Below are 19,117 nucleotides of genomic sequence, written 5' to 3' on the forward strand. Positions count from 1 at the left end.
TGTATTCCAACATAATTCCTAATCCAAACGTGCAAAATGTCTAAAAATGCCTGTGACATTGAATACATGTGAGTTTTACTAGATACAGTTGTTTTTCAATGGTTTGCAAATACTACAATGAGGTTTTACTCAATATGACTGTATACTGTAACACTCAATATGACAGTTATTTAAACATAACTCCTACACCACACATGAAAAATGGCTAATAATGCCTGAAATAATGGATCTTTGGGAGTTTTACCCGAAACATATGCTTTTTTAAATCTTGCAAATGCAAAAAGTAGTTTTTTACTCAATATGACTATAATAGTCTTAGAATCCTGAGATAATGCGAAAAAAGCAATAAAAATGTATTCAAACATAACTTCTAAACAACAGATGCAAAATGGCTAATAATGCCCAGAGATATGTTTTTTTGTTAGTTGTACTAGAAAAATGAATTTTTGTAAGGTTTGCAAAGACACAAGTTAGTTTTTTTATTCAATATAACAGTGTAACTGTCATACTAAATATGAAAGGTTTATAATCATAACTCCAAAACCAAATATGAAATTTGTCTTAAAAAGCCTTTAATATTGAATTCATGTAAGTTTTACCAGAATCAGGTATTTTGGAAAGAATCCCAAATACAAATATTAGATTTTACTCGCCTCATATTGGTCACACTCAAAATGACAGTTTTTGAGACATAACTCCAAAAATACACATGCAAATAGTCTAATAATGCCTGAAGAAATGCATCTTCGAGGGTTTTCCAGAAAAAAAAACATTTGGTAAGGTTTGCAAAAACAAAATTTGATTTGTTACTCAATTTGACAGTGATGTACTTAAAATCCTGAGATAATGCGAAAAAAGCAATAAAAATGTATTCCAACATAATTCCTAATCCAAACGTGCCAAATGTCTAAAAATGCCTGTGATGTTGAATACATGTGAGTTTTACTAGATACAGTTGTTTTTCAATGGTTTGCAAATACAAAAATGAGGTTTTACTCAATCTGACTGTATACTGTAACACTCAATATGACAGTTATTTAAACATAACTCCTACACCACACATGAAAAATGGCTAATAATGCCTGAAATAATGCATCTTTGGGAGTTTTACTCGAAACATATGCTTTTTTAAATCTTGCAAATGCAAAAAGTAGTTTTTTACTCAATACGACTATAATAGTCTTACAATCCTGAGATAATGCGAAAAAAGCAATAAAAATGTATTCAAACATAACTTCTAAACAACAGATGCAAAATGGCTAATAATGCCCAGAGATATGTTTTTTTGTTAGTTGTACTAGAAAAATGAATTTTTGTAAGGTTTGCAAAGACACAAGTTAGTTTTTTTATTCAATATAACAGTGTAACTGTCATACTAAATATGAAAGGTTTATAATAACAACTCCAAAACTAAATATGAAATTTGTCTTGAAAAGCCTTTAATATTGAATTTATGTAAGAGTTACCAGAATCAGGTATTTTGGAAAGAATCCCAAATACAAATATTAGATTTTACTCGCCTCATATTGGTCACACTCAAAATGACAGTTTTTGAAACATAACTCCAAAAATACACATGCAAATAGTCTAATAATGCCTGAAGAAATGCATCTTCGAGAGTTTTCCAGAAAAAAAACATTTGTTAAGGTTTGCAAAAACAAAATTTGATTTGTTACTCAATTTGACAGTGATGTACTTAGAATCCTGAGATAATGCGAAAAAAGCAATAAAAATGTATTCCAACATAATTCCTAATCCAAACGTGCAAAATGTCTAAAAATGCCTGTGACATTGAATACATGTGAGTTTTACTAAATACAGTTGTTTTTCAATGGTTTGCAAATACTACAATGAGGTTTTACTCAATATGACTGTATACTGTAACACTCAATATGACAGTTATTTAAACATAACTCCTACACCAAACATGAAAAATGGCTAATAATGCCTGAAATAATGCATCTTTGGGAGTTTTACTCGAAACATATGCTTTTTTAAATCTTGCAAATGCAAAAAGTAGTTTTTTACTCAATATGACTATAATAGTCTTAGAATCCTGGGATAATGCGAAAAAAGCAATAAAAATGGATTCAAACATAACTTCTAAACAACACATGCAAAATGGCTAATAATGCCCAGAGATATGTTTTTTTGTTAGTTGTACTAGAAAAATGAATTTTTGTAAGGTTTGCAAAGACAAAAGTTAGTTTTTTTTATTCAATATAACAGTGTAACTGTCATACTAAATATGAAAGGTTTATAATCATAACTCCAAAACCAAATATGAAATTTGTCTTAAAAAGCCTTTAATATTGAATTTATGTAAGTTTTACCAGAATCAGGTATTTTGGAAAGAATCACAAATACAAATATTAGATTTTACTGGCCTCATATTGGTCACACTCAAAATGACAGTTTTTGAGACATAACTCCAAAAATACACATGCAAATAGTCTAATAATGCCTGAAGAAATGCATCTTCGAGGGTTTTCCAGAAAAAAAAACATTTGGTAAGGTTTGCAAAAACAAAATTTGATTTGTTACTCAATTTGACAGTGATGTACTTAGAATCCTGAGATAATGCGAAAAAAGCAATAAAAATGTATTCCAACATAATTCCTAATCCAAACGTGCCAAATGTCTAAAAATGCCTGTGATGTTGAATACATGTGAGTTTTACTAGATACAGTTGTTTTTCAATGGTTTGCAAATACAAAAATGAGGTTTTACTCAATATGACTGTATACTGTAACACTCAATATGACAGTTATTTAAACATAACTCCTACACCACACATGAAAAATGGCTAATAATGCCTGAAATAATGCATCTTTGGGAGTTTTACTCGAAACATATGCTTTTTTAAATCTTGCAAATGCAAAAAGTAGTTTTTTACTCAATATGACTATAATAGTCTTAGAATCCTGAGATAATGCGAAAAAAGCAATAAAAATGTATTCAAACATATCTTCTAAACAACACATGCAAAATGGCTAATAATGCCCAGAGATATGTTTTTTTGTTAGTTGTACTAGAAAAATGAATTTTTGTTAGGTTTGCAAAGACACAAGTTAGTTTTTTTATTCAATATAACAGTGTAACTGTCATACTAAATATGAAAGGTTTATAATAATAACTCCAAAACTAAATATGAAATTTGTCTTGAAAAGCCTTTAATATTGAATTTATGTAAGAGTTAACAGAATCAGGTATTTTGGAAAGAATCCCAAATACAAATATTAGATTTTACTGGCCTCATATTGGTCACACTCAAAATGACAGTTTTTGAAACATAACTCCAAAAATACACATGCAAATAGTCTAATAATGCCCGAAGAAATGCATCTTCGAGAGTTTTCCAGAAAAAAAAACATTTGTTAAGGTTTGCAAAATTTGATTTGTTACTCAATTTGACAGTGATGTACTTAGAATCCTGAGATAATGCGAAAAAAGCAATAAAAATGTATTCCAACATAATTCCTAATCCAAACGTGCAAAATGTCTAAAAATGCCTGTGACATTGAATACATGTGAGTTTTACTAGATACAGTTGTTTTTCAATGGTTTGCAAATACTACAATGAGGTTTTACTCAATATGACTGTATACTGTAACACTCAATATGACAGTTATTTAAACATAACTCCTACACCACACATGAAAAATGGCTAATAATGCCTGAAATAATGCATCTTTGGGAGTTTTTACTCGAAACATATGCTTTTTTAAATCTTGCAAATGCAAAAAGTAGTTTTTTACTCAATATGACTATAATAGTCTTAGAATCCTGAGATAATGCGAAAAAAGCAATAAAAATGTATTCAAACATAACTTCTAAACAACACATGCAAAATGGCTAATAATGCCCAGAGATATGTTTTTTTTGTTAGTTGTACTAGAAAAATGAATTTTTGTAAGGTTTGCAAAGACACAAGTTAGTTTTTTATTCAATATAACAGTGTAACTGTCATACTAAATATGAAAGGTTTATAATCATAACTCCAAAACCAAATATGAAATTTGTCTTAAAAAGCCTTTAATATTGAATTTATGTAAGTTTTACCAGAATCAGGTATTTTGGAAAGAATCACAAATACAAATATTAGATTTTACTGGCCTCATCTTGGTCACACTCAAAATGACAGTTTTTGAGACATAACTCCAAAAATACACATGCAAATAGTCTAATAATGCCTGAAGAAATGCATCTTCGAGGGTTTTCCAGAAAAAAAAACATTTGGTAAGGTTTGCAAAAACAAAATTGGATTTGTTACTCAATTTGACAGTGATGTACTTAGAATCCTGAGATAATGCGAAAAAAGCAATAAAAAGGTATTCCAACATAATTCCTAATCCAAACGTGCCAAATGTCTAAAAATGCATGTGATGTTGAATACATGTGAGTTTTACTAGATACAGTTGTTTTTCAATGGTTTGCAAATACAAAAATGAGGTTTTACTCAATATGACTGTATACTGTAACACTCAATATAACAGTTATTTAAACATAACTCCTACACCACACATGAAAAATGGCTAATAATGCCTGAAATAATGCATCTTTGGGAGTTTTACTCGAAATATATCCTTTTTTAAATCTTGCAAATGCAAAAAGTAGTTTTTTACTCAATATGACTATAATAGTCTTAGAATCCTGAGATAATGCGAAAAAAGCAATGAAAATGGATTCAAACATAACTTCTAAACAACACATGCAAAATGGCTAATAATGCCCAGAGATATGTTTTTTTGTCAGTTGTACTAGAAAAATGAATTTTTGTAAGGTTTGCAAAGACACAAGTTAGTTTTTTTATTCAATATAACAGTGTAACTGTCATACTAAATATGAAAGGTTTATAATCATAACTCCAAAACCAAATATGAAATTTGTCTTGAAAAGCCTTTAATATTGAATTTATGTAAGTTTTACCAGAATCAGGTATTTTGGAAAGAATCACAAATACAAATATTAGATTTTACTGGCCTCATATTGGTCACACTCAAAATGACAGTTTTTGAGACATAACTCCAAAAATACACATGCAAATAGTCTAATAATGCCTGAAGAAATGCATCTTCGAGGGTTTTCCAGAAAAAAAAACATTTGGTAAGGTTTGCAAAAAAAACAATTTGATTTGTTACTCAATTTGACAGTGATGTACTTAGAATCCTGAGATAATGCGAAAAAAGCAATAAAAATGTATTCCAACATAATTCCTAATCCAAACGTGCCAAATGTCTAAAAATGCCTGTGATGTTGAATACATGTGAGTTTTACTAGATACAGTTGTTTTTCAATGGTTTGCAAATACAAAAATGAGGTTTTACTCAATCTGACTGTATACTGTAACACTCAATATGACAGTTATTTAAACATAACTCCTACATCACTGTCAAATTGAGTAACAAATCAAATTTTGCAAACCTTACCAAATGTTTTTTTTCTGGAAAACTCTCGAAGATGCATTTCTTCGGGCATTATTAGACTATTTGCATGTGTATTTTTGGAGTTATGTTTCAAAAAACTGTCATTTTGAGTGTGACCAATATGAGGCCAGTAAAATCTAATATTTGTATTTGGGATTCTTTCCAAAATACCTGATTCTGGTAACTCTTACATAAATTCAATATTAAAGGCTTTTCAAGACAAATTTCATATTTAGTTTTGGAGTTATTATTATAAACCTTTCATATTTAGTATGACAGTTACACTGTTATATTGAATAAAAAAACTAACTTGTGTCTTTGCAAACCTTACAAAATTCATTTTTCTAGTACAACTAACAAAAAAACATATCTCTGGGCATTATTAGCCATTTTGCATGTGTTGTTTAGAAGATATGTTTGAATACATTTTTATTGCTTTTTTCGCATTATCTCAGGATTCTAAGACTATTATAGTCATATTGAGTAAAAAAACTACTTTTTGCATTTGCAAGATTTAAAAAAGCATATGTTTCGAGTAAAACTCCCAAAGATGCATTATTTCAGGCATTATTAGCCATTTTTCATGTGTGGTGTAGGAGTTATGTTTAAATAACTGTCATATTGAGTGTTACAGTATACAGTCATATTGAGTAAAACCTCATTTTTGTATTTGCAAACCATTGAAAAACAACTGTATCTAGTAAAACTCACATGTATTCAACATCACAGGCATTTTTAGACATTTGGCACGTTTGGATTAGGAATTATGTTGGAATACATTTTTATTGCTTTTTTCGCATTATCTCAGGATTCTAAGTACATCACTGTCAATTGAGTAACAAATCAAATTTTGTTTTTGCAAACCTTACCAAATGTTTTTTTTTCTGGAAAACCCTCGAAGATGCATTTCTTCAGGCATTATTAGACTATTTGCATGTGTATTTTTGGAGTTATGTCTCAAAAACTGTCATTTTGAGTGTGACCAATATGAGGCCAGTAAAATCTAATATTTGTATTTGTGATTCTTTCCAAAATACCTGATTCTGGTAAAACTTACATAAATTCAATATTAAAGTCTTTTTAAGACAAATTTCATATTTGGTTTTGGAGTTATGATTATAAACCTTTCATATTTAGTATGACAGTTACACTGTTATATTGAATAAAAAAAACTAACTTGTGTCTTTGCAAACCTTACAAAAATTCATTTTTCTAGTACAACTAACAAAAAAACATATCTCTGGGCATTATTAGCCATTTTGCATCTGTTGTTTAGAAGTTATGTTTGAATACATTTTTATTGCTTTTTTCGCATTATCCCAGGATTCTAAGACTATTATAGTCATATTGAGTAAAAAACTACTTTTTGCATTTGCAAGATTTAAAAAAGCATATGTTTCGAGTAAAACTCCCAAAGATGCATTATTTCAGGCATTATTAGCCATTTTTCATGTTTGGTGTAGGAGTTATGTTTAAATAACTGTCATATTGAGTGTTACAGTATACAGTCATATTGAGTAAAACCTCATTGTAGTATTTGCAAACCATTGAAAAACAACTGTATTTAGTAAAACTCACATGTATTCAATGTCACAGGCATTTTTAGACATTTTGCACGTTTGGATTAGGAATTATGTTGGAATACATTTTTATTGCTTTTTTCGCATTATCTCAGGATTCTAAGTACATCACTGTCAAATTGAGTAACAAATCAAATTTTGTTTTTGCAAACCTTAACAAATGTTTTTTTTCTGGAAAACTCTCGAAGATGCATTTCTTCAGGCATTATTAGACTATTTGCATGTGTATTTTTGGAGTTATGTTTCAAAAACTGTCATTTTGAGTGTGACCAATATGAGGCCAGTAAAATCTAATATTTGTATTTGGGATTCTTTCCAAAATACCTGATTCTGGTAACTCTTACATAAATTCAATATTAAAGGCTTTTCAAGACAAATTTCATATTTAGTTTTGGAGTTGTTATTATAAACCTTTCATATTTAGTATGACAGTTACACTGTTATATTGAATAAAAAAACTAACTTGTGTCTTTGCAAACCTTACAAAAATTCATTTTTCTAGTACAACTAACAAAAAAAACATATCTCTGGGCATTATTAGCCATTTTGCATGTGTTGTTTAGAAGTTATGTTTGAATACATTTTTATTGCTTTTTTCGCATTATCTCAGGATTGTAAGACTATTATAGTCGTATTGAGTAAAAAAGTACTTTTTGCATTTGCAAGATTTAAAAAAGCATATGTTTCGAGTAAAACTCCCAAAGATGCATTATTTCAGGCATTATTAGCCATTTTTCATGTGTGGTGTAGGAGTTATGTTTAAATAACTGTCATATTGAGTGTTACAGTATACAGTCAGATTGAGTAAAACCTCATTTTTGTATTTGCAAACCATTGAAAAACAACTGTATCTAGTAAAACTCACATGTATTCAACATCAAAGGCATTTTTAGACATTTGGCACGTTTGGATTAGGAATTATGTTGGAATACATTTTTATTGCTTTTTTCGCATTATCTCAGGATTCTAAGTACATCACTGTCAAATTGAGTAACAAATCAAATTTTGTTTTTGCAAACCTTAACAAATGTTTTTTTTCTGGAAAACTCTCGAAGATGCATTTCTTCAGGCATTATTAGACTATTTGCATGTGTATTTTTGGAGTTATGTTTCAAAAACTGTCATTTTGAGTGTGACCAATATGAGGCCAGTAAAATCTAATATTTGTATTTGGGATTCTTTCCAAAATACCTGATTCTGGTAACTCTTACATAAATTCAATATTAAAGGCTTTTCAAGACAAATTTCATATTTAGTTTTGGAGTTGTTATTATAAACCTTTCATATTTAGTATGACAGTTACACTGTTATATTGAATAAAAAAACTAACTTGTGTCTTTGCAAACCTTACAAAAATTCATTTTTCTAGTACAACTAACAAAAAAACATATCTCTGGGCATTATTAGCCATTTTGCATGTGTTGTTTAGAAGTTATGTTTGAATACATTTTTATTGCTTTTTTCGCATTATCTCAGGATTGTAAGACTATTATAGTCGTATTGAGTAAAAAACTACTTTTTGCATTTGCAAGATTTAAAAAAGCATATGTTTCGAGTAAAACTCCCAAAGATGCATTATTTCAGGCATTATTAGCCATGTTTCATGTGTGGTGTAGGAGTTATGTTTAAATAACTGTCATATTGAGTGTTACAGTATACAGTCAGATTGAGTAAAACCTCATTTTTGTATTTGCAAACCATTGAAAAACATCCGTATCTAGTAATACTCACATGTATTCAATATCACAGGCATTTTTAGACATTTTGCAGGTTTGGATTTAGAATTATGTTAGAATATATTTTTATTGCTGTTTTCGCATTATCTCAGGATTCTAAGTACATTACTGTCAAATTGAGTAACAAATCAAATTTTGTTTTTGCAAACCTTACCAAATGTTTTTTTTCTGGAGAACTCTCGAAGATGCATTTCTTCAGTTATTATTAGACATTTTGCATGTGTATTTTTGGAGTTATGTTTCAAAAACTGTCATTTTGAGTGTGACCAATATGAGGCCAGTAAAATCTAATATTTGTATTTGTGAACCTTTCCAAAATACCTGATTTTGCTAAAACTTACATAAATTCAATATTAAAGGCTTTTTAAGACAAATTTCATATTTGGTTTTGGATTTATGATTTTAAACCTTTCATATTTAGTATGACAGTTACACTGTTATATTGAATAAAAAAACTAACTTGTGTCTTTGCAAACCTTACAAAATATATTTTTTCTAGTACAACTAACAAAAAAACATATCTCTAGGCATTATTAGCCATTTTGCATGTGTTGTTTAGAAGTTATGTTTGAATACAATTTTATTGGTTTTTTTCGCATTATCTCAGGATTGTAAGACTATTATAGTCAAATTGAGTAAAAAACTACTTGTTTCACTTGCAAGATACAAAAAAGCATAAGTTTCGAGTAAAACTCCCAAAGATGCATTATTTCAGGAATTATTAGACATTTTTCATGTGTGGTGTAGGAGTTATGTTTAAATAACTGTCATATTGAGTGTTACAGTATACAGTCATATAGAGTAAAACCTAATTTTTGTATTTGCAAACCATAGAAAAACATCTATATCTAGTAATACTCACATGTATTCAATATCACAGGCATTTTTAGACATTTTGCACGTTTGGATTTAGAATTATGCTGAATACATTTTTATTGCTTTTTTCGCATTATCTCAGGATTCTAAGTACATTACTGTCAAATTGAGTAGCAAATCAAATTTTGTTTTTGCAAACCTTACCAAATGTTTTTTTTTTTCAGGAAAACTCTCGAAGATGCAATTTTTCAGGCATTATTAGACATTTTGCATGTGTATTTTTGGAGTTATGTTTCAAAAACTGTCATTTTGAGTGTGACCAATATGAGGCCAGTAAAATCTAATATTTGTATTTGTGATTCTTTCCAAAATACCTGATTCTGGTAAAACTTACATAAATTCAATATTAAAGGCTTTTTAAGACAAATTTCATATTTAGTTTTGGAGTTATGATTATAAACCTTTCATATTTAGTATGACAGTTACACTATTATATTGAATAAAAAAACTAATGTTTGTCTTTGCAAACCTTACAAAAGATAATTTTTCTAGTACAGCTAACAAAAAAACATATCTCTGGGCATTATTAGCCATTTTGCATGTGTTGTTTAGAAGTTATGTTTGAATACATTTGTATTGCTATTTTCGCATTATCTCAGACTATTAGAGTCGTATTGAGTAAAAAACTACTTTTTGCATTTGCAAGATTTAAAAAAGCATATGTTTCGAGTAAAAGTCCCAAAGATGCATTATTTCAGGCATTATTAGCCATTTTTCATGTGTATTGTAGGAGTTATGTTTAAATAACTGTCCTATTGAGTGTTACAGTATACAGTCAAATTGAGTAAAACCTCATTTTTGTATTTGCAAACCATTGAAAAAAAAAATGTATCTAGTAAAACTCACATGTATTCAATATCAAAGGCATTTTTAGACATTTTGCACGTTTGGATTAGGAATTATGTTGGAATACATTTTATTGCTTTTTTCGCATTATCTCAGGATTCTAAGTACATTACTGTCAAATTGAGTAACGAATCAAATATTGAATAAAAAAACTAACTTGTGTCTTTGTGAACCTCACAAAAGATCATTTTTCTAGTACAAATAACGAAAATACATGTCTCTAGGAATTATTAGCCATTTTACAAGTGTTTTATAGAAGTTATGTTTGAAAACATTTTTATTGCTTTTTTGCATTATCTTAGGATTCTAAGAACATTATAGTCATATTGAGTAGAACAACAATTTTTTGCATTGCAAAGATTTAAAAAAGCAATCGTTTTGAGTAAAACTCCCAAAAATGCATTATTTCAGGCATTATTGGCCATTTTCCATGTGTGGTGTAGGAGTTATGTGTAAGTAACTGTCATATTGAGTGTTACAGTATACAGTCATATTGAATAAAACCTAATTTTTGTATTTGCAAACCATAGAAAAGCAACTGTATCTAGTAAAACTCACATGGATTCAATATCACAGGCATTTTTAGACAATTTGCACGTTTGGATTAGGAATTATGTTGGAATACATTTGTATTGCTCTTTTTGCATTATCTCAGGATTTTAAGTACATTACTGTCAAATTGGGTAAAACATTTCTTTTTGTTTTTGCAAACATTACAAAATGTTTTTTTTCCAGTACAACTCACAAATATACATTTTTTCAGGCATTTTTTTGTAATTTTGCATGTGTATTTTTGGAGATATGGTTCAAAAACTGTCTTATTGAGTGTGACCAATGTGAGGCCAGTAAAACCAAATTTTTGTATTTGTGAACCTTTCCAAAATACCTAATTCAGGTAAAACTCACATAAAGTCAATATTACAGGCTTTTTTAGACAGATTTCATGTTTGGTTTTGGAGTTATGTTTATGAACCTTTCATATTTAGTATGACAGTAATACTGTTATATCGAATAAAAAAAACAAACTTGTATCTTTGAAAACACTGTAAAAATAAATTATGTAAAAAAACGGTCATTTACTGGCAGCTATGGCTGCCAAACAAAAACCATAAAATTAAAGTAAAACATTGTAAACCAAATAATGATCAAAAACATTATATTTACAGAAATTTTCATGAAATGTTTTGGGGAGAAATATCGTAATTTCACAGATTTTTACAAAATTATTAAGATCAACCACCTTTAATAAAGTGACGATGCAAACAGTTCCGCAGAAAAAAAAACTTTATTCTTCAGAGTTTTTCCAAATTATTACGATCAACCACCTTTAGTGAAGTGACAATGCTGGCGGTTCCACAGAAAAATACCATTGTTTAACAGATTTTTTCTGAATTGTTAGGATCAGGGGTGTCTCATTGACTTTAGCAGGGGGCCACTGGATGCAAGAAATTGATACAAAGTGGGTTAACCTTGCATGAATGGCTATCCCACCCTAGCTACATACTTACCATTCCTATCATTTCACCACGAGAATTTTACTGACCCTCATGTAGGGTTGACTCAAAGTTTGGCCGGGCGAATATGACACGAAAAACCATGGTGTGTTTTATTGAACGCTCATTCATCAAATCATCAGCGTGCCAATTGAGGCATGTGATGAGCACGGTTTTGTCATTCATTTGAAAGTGACTGCAAGATATACTTGGTCAACAGCCACACAGGTCACACTGACGGTGGCTGTACAAACAACTTTAACACTGTTACAAATATGCACCACACTGTGAACCCACATCGAACAAGAATGATAAACACATTTCAGGAAAACATCCTCACTGTAATAAAACATAAACACAACATAACAAATACCCAGAAGCCCAAGCAGCGCTGACTCTTCCGGGCTACAATCCCGCTACCACCCAACCCCGTGCCCCAAAACATCACCGCCCCCCTCCGTGCGTTGGTTGAGCTGGGCGGGGTTAGGTGTATATTGTAACACATGGAATTCTAGGAAGAGTTTCTGTTGTGTTAATGTTGTGTTACTGTGACAAATGTTCTCCTGAAATGTGTTTGTCAGTATTGTTTGATGTGGCTCCACAGTGTGGCGCATATTTGTAACATTGTTAAAGTCGTTTGTATGGCCACCGTCAGTGTGATCTGTAAGGCTGTTGACTGTTGATTAAGTATGTCTTGCAGTCATTCATGTATGTCATATTACAGGAAAAAATGTAATAGTTAGTTTGAGCATAAACCTTTTATAAGAGGCTACATATATTTTTCGCTTTGAATGTGAAAATACACATAAATATAAAAAAAATTTGATTTACCTTAAAATTACATATAAAACTTTTAGATTGTTAGTATGGACAAATACTTTTATATAACAAGCTACATATTTAATTAAAGTTAATTACTGTAATTTTACTTGAAATTGAAAGTAATTTGAGAAAACAGAAAATAATATGTATAATTAATTTGGTATTTTTCTGTAAAAAAAATAGGAATATACATAGTTCGTCATTACTGGTATATTATTCAAAATAACAGGCGGTTTGTTTATTTACAGATAATGTCTTGAATTCTACAGTTTTATAACCTATCTAAAAAAAATTGAAAAATTACAGTAGAAATTTAGAGTAAACTAACCATAAAAATTTGATTTTTTTTTTTACAGTGAACCCTACAAAAGATCATTTTTTTACTACAACTAACAAAGATACACATCTCTAGGCATTATTAGCCGTTTTGCATGTGTTGTTTAAAAGTTGTGTTTGAAAACTTTTTTATTGCTTTTTTCGCATTATCTCAGGATTCCAAGAACATTATTGTCATATTGAGTAAAACAACAATTTTTTGCATTGCAAAGATTTAAAAAAGCAATCGTTTCGAGAAAAACTCCCAAAGATGCATTATTTCAGGCATTATTAGCCATGTGTGGTGTAGGAGTTATGTTTAAATAACTGTCATATTGAGTGTTACAGTATACAGTCATATTGAGTAAAACCTAATTTTTGTATTTGCAAACCATAGAAAATCAACTATATCTAGTAAAACTCACATGGATTCAATATCACAGGCATTTTTAGACATTTTGCACGTTCGGATTAGGAATTATGTTGGAATACATTTTTATTGCTCTTTTTGCATTATCTCATGATTTTAAGTACATTACTGTCAAATTGGGTGGAACATTTCTTTTTCTTTTTGCAAACCTTACAAAATGTTTTTTTTATTCAGTAAAACTCACAAAGATACTTTTCTTCAGGTATTTTATTGTAATTTTGCATGTGTATTTTTGGAGATAGGGTTCAAAAACTGTCTTATTGAGTGTGACCAATGTGAGGCCAGTAAAACCAAATTTTTGTATTTGTGAACCTTTCCAAAATACCTAATTCAGGTAAAACTCACATAAAGTCAATATTACAGGCTTTTTTAGACAGATTTCATGTTTGGTTTTGGAGTTATGTTTATGAACCTTTCATATTTAGTATGACAGTTTTACTGTTATATTGAATAAAAAAACTAACTTTTATCTTTGCAAACACTGTAAAAATAAATTTTGTAAAAAAACGGTCATTTACTGGCAGCTACGGCTGCCAAACAAAAACCATAAGACTAAAGTAAAACATTGTAAACCAAATAATGATCAAAAATATTATATTTACAGAAATTTTCATGAAACGTTTTGGGGTGAAATATCGTAATTTTACAGATTTTTACTAAATTATTAAGATCAACCACCTTTAATAAAGTGATGATGCAAACAGTTCTGCAGAAAAATACCTTTATTCTAAAGAGTTTTTCCAAATTATTACGATCAACCACTTTTAGTGAAGTGACAATGCTGGCGGTTCCACAGAAAAATACCATTGTTTTACAGATTTTTTCTGAATTGTTAGGATCAGGGGTGTCTCATTGACTTTAGCGGGGGGCCACTGGATGCAGGAACTTGATGCAAAGTGGATTCGCTTTGCATGAATGGCTACCCCACCCTAGCAACATACTTACCGATCCTACCATTTCACTGTGAGAATTTTACTGACCCTCATGTAGGATTGACCCAAAGGCTGGCCGGTTGACTTTTTCTACGCTCATTCACCAAATCATCAGCATGCCTACTGATGAGTGTGATGTGCATGGTATTGTCATGCACGTGACAGTGACTGCAAAACATACTTGGTCAACAGCCACACAGGTCACACTGCTGGTGGCTGTACAAACAACTTTAACAATGTTACAAAATATGCACCACACTGTGAATCCACATCGAACAAGAATGATAAACACATATCAGGAAAACATCCTCACTGTAACAAAACATAAACACAACATAACATAACAAATACCCACAAGCCCATGCAGCGCTGACTCTTCCGGGCTACATCCCTGCTACCACCCAACCCCGCGCCCCAAAACATCACCGCTCCCCTCCATGCGTTGGTTGAGGTGGGCGGGGTTAGGTGGTGGGGGTGTATATTGTAACACATGGAATTCTGGGTTTTGTTTCTGTTGTGTTAATGTTGTGTTACGGTGAAGATGTTCTCCTGAAATGTGTTTGTCATTCTTGTTTGATGTGGCTCCACAATGTGGCGCATATTTGTAACATTGTTAAAGTTTTTTGTACGGCCACCGTCAGTGTGATTTGTAAGGCTGTTGACTGTTGATTAAGTATGTCTTGCAGTCACTCATGTATGTCATATTAGAGGGAAAAAAATGTAAATGTTAGTTTGAGCATAAACCTTTTATAAGAGGGTACATATATTTTTCGCCTTGAATGTGAAAATACACATTAATATATAAAAAAAAAAAAATTACCTTAAAATTACATTAACATTACAAAACATTTCTTTTTGTTTTTGCAAACCTTACAAATTTTTTTTTTCCAGTAAAACTCACAAAGATACATTTCTTCAGGCATTTTTTTGTAATTTTGCATGTGTATTTTTGGAGGTATGGTTCAAAAACTGTCTTATTCAATTTGACCAATGTGTGGCCAGTAAAACCAAATTTTTGTATTTGTGAACCTTTCCAAAATACTTAATTCAGGTAAAACTCACATAAAGTCAATATTACAGGCTTTTTTAGACAGATTTCATGTTTGGTTTTGGAGTTATGTTTATGAACCTTTCATATTTAGTATGACAGTTATACTGTTATATTAAATAAAATAAAAAATTGTATCTTCGCAAACACTGTAAAAATAAATTCTGTAAAAAAAACGGTCATTTACTGGCAGCTACGGCTGCCAAACAAAAACCATAAAATTAAAGTAAAACATTGTAAACCAAATAATGATCAAAAACATTATATTTACAGAAATTTTCATGAAACGTTTTGGGGAGAAATATCGTAATTTTACAGATTTTTACAAAATTATTAAGATCAACCACCTTTAATAAAGTGACGATGCAAACAGTTCCGCAGAAAAAAAACCTTTATTCTTCAGAGTTTTTCCAAATTATTACGATCAACCACCTTTAGTGAAGTGACAATGCTGGCGGTTCCACAGAAAAATACCATTGTTTAACAGATTTTTTTCTGAATTGTTAGGATCAGGGGTGTCTCATTGACTTTAGCGGGGGGCCACTGGATGCAGGAGATTGATACAAAGTGGGTTAACCTTGCATGACTGGCTATCCCACCCTAGCTACATAGTTACCATTCCTATCATTTCACCACGAGAATTTCACTGACGCTCCTGTAGGGTTGACTCAAAGTTTGGCCGGACGAATATGACACGTAATACAGTGGTGGGTTTTATTGAACGCTCATTCATCAAATCATCAGCGTGCCAATTGAGGGATGTGAGAACACTGTTTCTTCGTTCATTTGAAAAGTGACTGCAAGATATACTTGGTCAACAGCCACACAGGTCACACTGACGGTGGCTGTACAAACAACTTTAACACTGTTACAAATATGCACCACACTGTGAACCCACATCGAACAAGAATGATAAACACATTTCAGGAAAACATCCTCACTGTAATAAAACATAAACACAACATAACAAATACCCAGAAGCCCAAGCAGCGCTGACTCTTCCGGGCTACAATCCCGCTACCACCCAACCCCATGCCCCAAAACATCACCGCCCCCCCTCCGTGCGTTGGTTGAGCTGGGCGGGGTTAGGTGGTGGGGGTGTATATTATAACACATGGAATTCTAGGAATTGTTTCTGCTGTGTTAATGTTGTGTTACGGTGACGATGTTCTCCTGAAATGTGTTTGTCAGTCTTGTTTGATGTGGCTCCACAGTGTGGCGCATATTTGTAAAATTGCTAAAGTTGTTTGTACGGCCACTGTCAGTGTGATCTGTATGGCTGTTGACTGTTGATTAAGAATCTCTTGCAGTATTTCATGGACGTCATATTACAGTTTGAGCATACACATTTTATAAGAGGCTACATATATTTTTCGACTTGAATGTGAAAATACACATTAATATTGAAAAAATTTGATTTACCTTAAAATTACATATAAAACTGTTAGATTGTTAGTATGAACAAATACTTTTATATAACAAGCTACATATTTAATTAAAGTTAATTACTGTAATTTTATATGAAATTGAAAGTAATTTGAGAAAACAGAAAATAATATGTATAAATAATTTGGTATTTTTCTGTAAAAAAAAAATTAGGAATATACATAGTTTGTTTAATGGCATATTACTTAAAATAACAGGCGTTTTTTTTATTTACAGATAATGTCTTCAATTCTACAGATTTATAACCTATTTAAAAAAAATTAAAAATTATAGTAGAAATTTAAAGTAAACTCACCATACAAATAGGATTTTGTTTTCACAGTGAACCCTAAAAAGGATAATTTTTCTACTACAACTAACTAAGATACACATCTCTAGGAATTATTAGCCGTTTTGCATGTGTTGTTTAAAAGTTATGTTTGAAAACTTTTGTATTGCTTTTTCGCATTATCTCAGGATTCTAAGAACATTATAGTCATATCGAGTAAACAATACTTTTTGCATTTGCAAGATTTAAAAAAAGCATATGTTCCGAGTAAAACTCCCAAAGATGCATTATTTCAGGCATTATTAGCCATTTTTCATGTGTGGTGTAGGAGTTATGTTTAAATAACTGTCATATTGATTGTTACAGTATAGAGTCATATTGAGTAAAACCTAAATTTTGTATTTGCAAGCCATAGAAAAACAACTGTACTATAGTAAAACTCACATGTATTCAATATCACAGGCATTTTTAGACATTTTGCACGTTTGGATTAGGAATTATGTTGGAATACATTTTTATTGCTTTTGTTGCATTATCTCAGGATTCTAAGTACATTACTGTCAAATTGAGTAAAAAATTATTTTTTTGTTTTTGCAAACCTTACCAAATGTTTTTTTCCAGGAAAACTCTAAAAGATGCATTTCTTTAGGCATTATTAGACATTTTAGATTTCTACTTTTGGAGTTATGTTTCAAAAACGGTCATTTTGAGTGTCACCAATATGAGGCCAGTAAAACCTAATTTTTGTATTTGTGAACCTTTCCAAAATACCTGAATCTGGTAAAACTCACATACATTCAATATTACAGGCTTTTTTTTTTTTAGAAACAAATTATGTTTACTTTTGGAGTTATGATTATAAACCTTTCATATTTAGTATGACAGTTACACTGTTATATTGAATTAAAAAAAAACTTGTGTCTTTGCAAACCTTACAAAAGATCATTTTTCTAGTACAACTAACGAAAATACATATCTCTAGTCATTATCAGCCATTTTACATGTGTTGTTTAGAAGTTATGTTTGAATACATTTTTATTGCTTTTTTTCGCATTGTCGGGATTGTAAAACTATTATAGTCATATTGAGTAAAAAAATACTTTTTTCATTTGCAAAATTTAAAAAATCATATGTTTCGTATAAAACTCCCAAAGATAAATTTATTCAGGCATTATTAGCCATTTTTCATGTGTGGTGTAGGAGTTATGTTTAAATAACTTTCATTTTGTGTGTTACAGTATACAGTCATATTGAGTAAAACCTAAATTGTGTATTTGAAAACCATAGAAAAAGAACTGTATTTAGAAAGACTCACATGTATTCAATACCACAGGCATTTTTAGACTTTTTACATGTTTGGATTAGGAATTATGTTGGAATTTATTTTTATTGCTTTTTTCGCATTATCTCATGATTCTAAGTACATTACTGTCAAATTTAGTAAAAAAAAATCAAATTTGTTTTTGCAAACCTTATTAAATGTTTTCTTTTCCAATAAAAGTCTCAAAGATACATTTCTTCAGGTATTATTAGACATTTTGCATTTCTAATTTTGGAGTTATGTTTCGAAAACGGTCATTTTGAGTATGACCAATATGAGGCCAGTAAAACCTGTTTTTTTTATTTGTGAACCATTCCAAAATACTTGATTCTGGTAAAACTCACATACATTCAATATTACAGGCTTTTTTAGAAAAAAATCATGTTTAGTTTTGGAGTTATGATTATAAACCTTTCATATTTAGTATGACAGTTACACTGTTATATTGAATAAAAAAACTAACTTATGTCTTTGCAAACCTTACAAAAGATAATTTTTCTAGTACAACTAACAACAATTCATATCTCTAGGCATTAATAGCCATTTTGCATGTGTTGTTTAGAAGTTATGTTTGAATA

Source organism: Nerophis ophidion, linkage group LG13 (assembly GCF_033978795.1).
Source record: "Nerophis ophidion isolate RoL-2023_Sa linkage group LG13, RoL_Noph_v1.0, whole genome shotgun sequence".
NCBI lineage: Eukaryota > Metazoa > Chordata > Actinopteri > Syngnathiformes > Syngnathidae > Nerophis > Nerophis ophidion.